The sequence below is a fragment of the Gossypium arboreum genome, chromosome 3 (genome assembly GCF_025698485.1).
Source record: "Gossypium arboreum isolate Shixiya-1 chromosome 3, ASM2569848v2, whole genome shotgun sequence".
Lineage (NCBI taxonomy): Eukaryota > Viridiplantae > Streptophyta > Magnoliopsida > Malvales > Malvaceae > Gossypium > Gossypium arboreum.
The window spans coordinates 89361918-89368626 of NC_069072.1; positions in this window are offsets into that span (position 1 = coordinate 89361918).

A 6709-nucleotide genomic window follows, 5' to 3' on the forward strand; every position below is an offset into this window, starting at 1 on the left:
TAGCCTTGAAATTGACCACACGGCCCAATCCACACGGATGTGTGTCTCTCCGAAGCAAGAAAATTAGTTAAATTGCCCAAAGATTTTCAAAGTTCTTGGTTTAGTCCCGAACCACCCCAATGTATGTTATAGGTTTCGAAGTCCGATATAAGGGATGATATACATGTGTTCGAGATGTTTTAATTTTTGGTGAAATTTTGTGGCCCGGTTTTGCATGTTGTGAATGTTTAAGTTCGGTAACACCTCGAACCCTGTCCCAACGTTGGTTACGGGTGAGGGGTGTTACAACGTCAGCTAAAAACACATCCTACAATACACGTTTTCACTAAAATTTGATAACTTAGTTTTTTTTTTTTATCATGTGGTTAAATTTCAGTGCTTTTATTTTTAAGTCTTAGGTTTGATTCATTTCTTATTCATATTTGTATTTTTTATTTCATGTTGTTTAAGATTTTTTTTTTATTTTTAGTTAATACTCTTTGACATATTAGCTTTTTTGGTTAGATGGCTAGATCATTGTGATTTCATCATTGAGTCTTAAGTTTGATTCCTCTTATAAGCATTTTAATATGTATTTTTATTTCATGTTGTTTCAAGCTTTTTATTTTTAATTAATAAATGTATTTTTCAAGGTTTTTTAATTAATAGCTCTTTTATTTATAAAATCAAATAATAAATATGTAATTATTTTTAAAAACATCAAGTAATTCTTTAGATATATTTTTCTTTATATATAATATTTATATGTCAAATATTTATTTTCTTAACCTATATTGTGGGGGTATGGTAATTTCTAATATTATAAAATCAAATAATTATTTCAAATACATATACAAAAATATATATATATATATATAATATATCAATTTACTACACTCATTGTAACACCCCTTACCTGTAACACCCCAGTCCTGTGACCGTTACCGGAAATCGAATACGAGGTGTTACCGAGCTTACTTCATTTATTTCCACCTATTTATTATTATTTTTTTTTGTTCCAGGCAAGCTGGCTAATTGTATCGTAGTCGCTTTAAAAATCATATCTTGAGTTCTGGAACTCAAAATTCAATTCTGTAAATTTTCACCGAAACTAGACTCATATGTCTATATAGGGGAATTTTTGTAAAATTTTTGGTTGGGCCAATTAGTACAGTTTATTCATTAAAGTCTCCCTTGTTTCAAGGTTCGACTACACTGACCTCTGTACCTTACGATTTATATATCTCCCTGTAAAGGGCTAATGCCTATGCCGTTTGTCTCTAATGAAACTAGACTCGATAACAAATCTGTACATATAAGGCATGACTTCTAATTATCTCGATAAAATTTACGGTAAATTTTCTAAGTCGAAACAGGGGATCCAGAAATCGCTCTGGCCCTATTTCACAAGAATTTAATTATCTCCTAACATACAGCTCATATGGTAGTTTCGTTTCTTCCATATGGAAATAGACTCGTCAAGCTTCGATTACATAATTTATTCATTATTTAATTCTATTTCTACTATTTTTAGTGATTTTTCAATCTCACATCACTGCTGCTGTCAGCACCTGTTACTAAGGCAAACTATGCCTATTTCATGATATTTTTTTTTCCTTGATCTCCCTAATAATTCATCATACATATTACAACTTATGACCATGACTAGCCATGCCAAAGGTTAATCATCACCGAGCATCTCCCTACTATACTATTACCAAATCATGAATTTAACACCGAAAATAAATCAGCCATGACATATGGCATAATAATCGAGTAGGCCTCAACCAATACTCAACCAAAACCGAATTACCAAGACTTGTGTCCAAACATCATAGAGCCAAATCCAACCGAACATTATGCCATTTTCGCATGGCTAAAGTTTACATACCAAATTTCAACAAAACATAATAGCCTATACATGCCAAAATGTTCTCCTAGACCAACTAAAAGAAGATAACAAAAGTTGCTAGCGGTGTGATGACTTCGATGACGGTCCCGAGTACGCAAAAAGTCGAGTCCAAGAAACCTAAAATAGGTGACAAGCAAACACCGAATGAGTATATAACTCAAGAAGTCATAAGTAATGCACTACCATCCATTAATGAAATTATCACAAGAGGAAACAAAATGAAACGAGGCTAATTACTCCATCCAAACCGAACTATACCATAGTTCTTTAGACCTTTCGGTTCAATCTCATACCAAGTTACACATTCACATTCCATATACTAATCAATAGGATATTTGGGGCATTTTTATACATCATTTTGTTTTCGTTACAATCATACAACTAAATGACCTTTCACTTATTCCACGATAATTCTTATGTACGTGACTTCAATTAAAATTGTCACATAGGTTCTAAACTTACCAAGCTCAACTCCAAATATGGACATAGCGCCTATTAGCCATGAACTCAAGGTACTTACTCGATCCGCTGTCCGTGATCAACCCATTAATGTCGCACACTCAGTGTCAATAGTGATTCCGCACACTTAGTGCTATATAATCAACTCGCACACTTAGTGCTATATAATCAAACTCGCACACTAAGTGCTGTACCAATTTTAAACCCGCACACTTAGTGCCAATCTCATGATCATAAATGTTCATACCCGCACACTTAGTGCCGAAATCAACAACTATATACATCTCACCTCTTTTCTTTTCATTCAATACTTTCATCACCACATACATACATGTTTATAAATTTATCATTCCTTTCGGCCTAATTACATAGACATCATGTCTATTTAAAACAATACAAAATATATGCTTAGTGACTTACCTTGTGTTGGGTAAAATAGTTCCAAGTCGGCTACTCGATGACCTTCGTCTTTCCCTTGCTCGATTCTCCTCCTTTAACTCCTTGAGCTTAATCAATAAATCAACTAGTTTAACCTTCTTGCTAAACATTCATAATTCAATTACACATGCATATGTATGTTTGTATATTCGGCAACCATCCTCACTAATTACCCATTTAGTCGATTATACACATAATTAAAGGTAACATCACGAACGGGCATACTTATGTGTATATATATATGTATATATATACACTTCCAAATGGGCATCACAATTAGATTTAACACCACCTTCATACTCAATTAGATGGCCGAATATATGTATATATATACAATGTCAACTATAACATCTTTTAAACACCTAATTTCATCTCATGAACACTTAATCAAATTTTCCTAATCTAGCATATATTTTCACATCTATTTGTGACATCATGTAAATTCACATATAACTACATTTCTTAAGTTCTACATCTTAATGCCCATTATAGCCACTCCCATGGTCTAAATCTAAAAATCGACAACATCCCCTTTCAACTATGTTAGCCGAATACTCATCCTCTTCTTAGTCCTAAATTCGGCACCTCTAACACCATGACTTAACAACTTCAACTTTCATGCTAACATAACAAGCAACTTAACACATCCATGTAACTAACATGTTAATAGCATCAAGGTATCAACTAAAATTTTTAAGCTTCTTTGTCAAATCCCAACTCTCCAACAACCCCAAATCCAACCATGGGATAGATGGAATTCAAACTAACAACCAAAAGTATACATGAATTTAAAGGAATAACTTCAACATACCTCAACCTAGATGCACTTATGGCCGAATTTCTCCAAAGCTTTTCTCTCCTTCTTTTACTTGGTTTTTCGGCTAAATGGGTAGCAAGGATGAACACACACTTTTTTTTGTTCATTTTCTTATTATTAATCTTTATTTCTTCTCTATTTTAATTACTCACCAATATTAAATAATAAATAACATAACCTTGGAAGAATGAAGCCATGCTTGGCCGGCCACTCAACATAGTTTGGGGCATTTTGACATGCAAACCCAAATTTTCATATTTCAATACTATTTGGTCCTTACTTATTTACCTATCAAATTTTCTAAGTCTCTCAACTAAATCCTTTCAAGCAAGATTCACATTCCTAAGATAAAAATTAAAACATCAAATTTTTATACAAGTACTACCACACATATAAGGTATGCAAATAAAATTTTAACTAAATTTTATGACTCGGTTTTGTGGTCCCGAAACCACATTCCGACTAGGGTCAATTTAGGGCTGTTACAACTCTCCCCCACATAAGGAATTTTCGTCCCCGAAAATCTTACCGGTGAATAAGTTCGGATAACGATCCTTCATAAAGTCCTCAAGTTCCCAAGTGGCTTCTTCGATTCCGTGTTTATGCCACAACACCTTCACTAATGGGATTTTCTTATTTCGCAACTCTTTTACTTCACGCATCAAAATGCGAATCGGTTCTTCTTCATAACTCAAGTTAGGTGAATCTCGATCTCGGATGGAGTGATTACGCATGACGGTCGGACCTATATCGTCAAGCATTGAGACATGGAAAACGCTAGAATCTTTTCAAGCTCGGGGTAAAATTAACCGGTATGCGATCGCCCAACTCGTTCGGATACTTCATACGGACCGATGAACCTCGGACTTAGTTTGCCCTTACGACCAAATCTAAGCACCTTCTTCCGTGGTGAAACTTTGAGAAATACTTTGTCTCCAACCCGATATTCAATGTCTTTTCTTTTCGAATCCGATACGACTTTTGACGATCCGGCGGCTTTCAAACTTTCACGAATTACTCGAACTTTCGCTCAAAGATCCTTTATCAAATCAACCCCAAAATTTTACTTTCACTAAGTTCACCAAAATAATGGGTACGGCATTTACGATCGTATAAGGCTTCGAAGGTGCCATCTTATGGCTTGATTGAAAACTATTGTTGTAAGCGAATTCAATCAAAGGCAAATATCTTTCCCATGAACCATAAAACTCTAAGACGCAACATCTCAACATATCCTCGAGTATCTGAATTATTCGTTCAGATTGGCCATCAGTCTGGGGATGAAATGCGGTGCTAAAATGCATTTTAGTACCCAACGCTTCTTGTAACTTCCTCCAAAATCACGATGTAAATCTTGGCTCTCTATCCGACACGATAGAAATAGGTACCCCATGCAATCGAACAATTTGGGAGATGTATAATTCTGCCAATTTATCGAGCGAAAAATCTGTACGGACAGGGATAAAATGAGCAGACTTGGTCAATCTATCAACAATAACCCAGACCGAGTCTTTCTTACTCTGAGTCAAAGGTAACCCAGATACAAAGTCCATTGTCACTCGATCCCATTTCCATTCGGGTATCATGATTGGCTGAAGTAATCCCGATGGCACTTGATGTTCCGCTTTTACTTGTTGACATATCAAACACCTTGAAACAAATTCAGAAATGTCTCGTTTCATACCCGGCCACCAAAATTGACGTTTCAGATCGTTGTACATTTTAGTACTACCCGGGTGGATAGACATTCGGCCACTATGAGCCTCATTCAAAACCATCGAAATAAGTTCCGAATTTCTTGGAACACATAATCGACCTTTGAACGTCAAGCAATCATTGTTGTCAATTGAAACTCCGATTCCTCATTCGAGGCACATTCACTCGTTTAGCGACCAATTCGCGTCGACTTTCGGGATTCAAGTATTTGATGAATCAATAATGGTTTGGCCTTTAATTCAACTACTAGCACCTCATCGGGCGAAACGGATAGGTGAGCATCCATCGCTCTCAAAGCAAACAGTGCTTTACGACTCAAAGCATCGGCCACGACGTTAGCCTTCCCCGGGTGATAATCAATGACAAGTTCATAGTCTTTCAACAACTCAAGCCAACGTCTTTGTCGCAGATTTAGATCTCTTTGTGTCATCAAATATTTAAGACTTTTGTGGTCCGAATAAATATGACACCTCTCCCCAAACAAGTAATGCCGCCATATTTTCAGGGCGAACACTATGGCCGCCAATTCAAGATCATAGGTCGGATAGTTTCTCTCATGCGGCTTTAATTGCCTCGACGCGTAAGCCACAACTCGACCTTCTTGCATCAACACACAACCTAGCCCAAGTAAGGATGCATCACTATAAATGACAAACTCTTTGCCGGACTCCGGTTGTACTAACACTGGAGCTTCGGTTAAATAGGTCTTTAGTCGATCGAAACTCCTCGGCGTTTTTCGTCCATTCAAACTCAACATCTTTTGGAGTAGTTTCAATCAGCGGTGCAGCTATCATCGAGAATCCCCTTACAAACCGTCGGTAGTATCCGGCAAGTCCCAAAAAGCTCCTAACTTCAGTAACATTCCTCGGAGGTTTCCAATCGAGTATGGCCAAAATTTTGTTCGGATCCACTCTAACACCCGATGCGGACACCACGTGCCCCAAAAAGCTAACCTCTTTCAACCAAAATTCACACTTGCTGAATTTTACGTATAACTGCTTGTCTCGCAAAATCTGTAACACTAACCTCAAATGCTCGGCGTGTTCGGCTTCACCTTGTGAATAAACTAAAATATCATCAATAAACACAACCAAAAATCGATCCAAGTATGGCCTGAATACTCGATTCATTAAATCCATAAATACCGCAGGGGCATTAGTGAGCCCAAACGGCATCACTAAGAATTAAGTAGTGACCGTACCTCGCTCTAAAAGCGGTTTTGGGTATGTTCGAGTCTCGAACCTCAACCGATAATAACCAGATCTCAAATCTATCTTGGAAAGTACTGAGGCTCCCTTTAATTGATCAAACAAATCATCAATACGTGGCAACGGGTATTTATTCTTTATGGTCACTTTATTCAACTGACGATAGTCGATGCACAATCT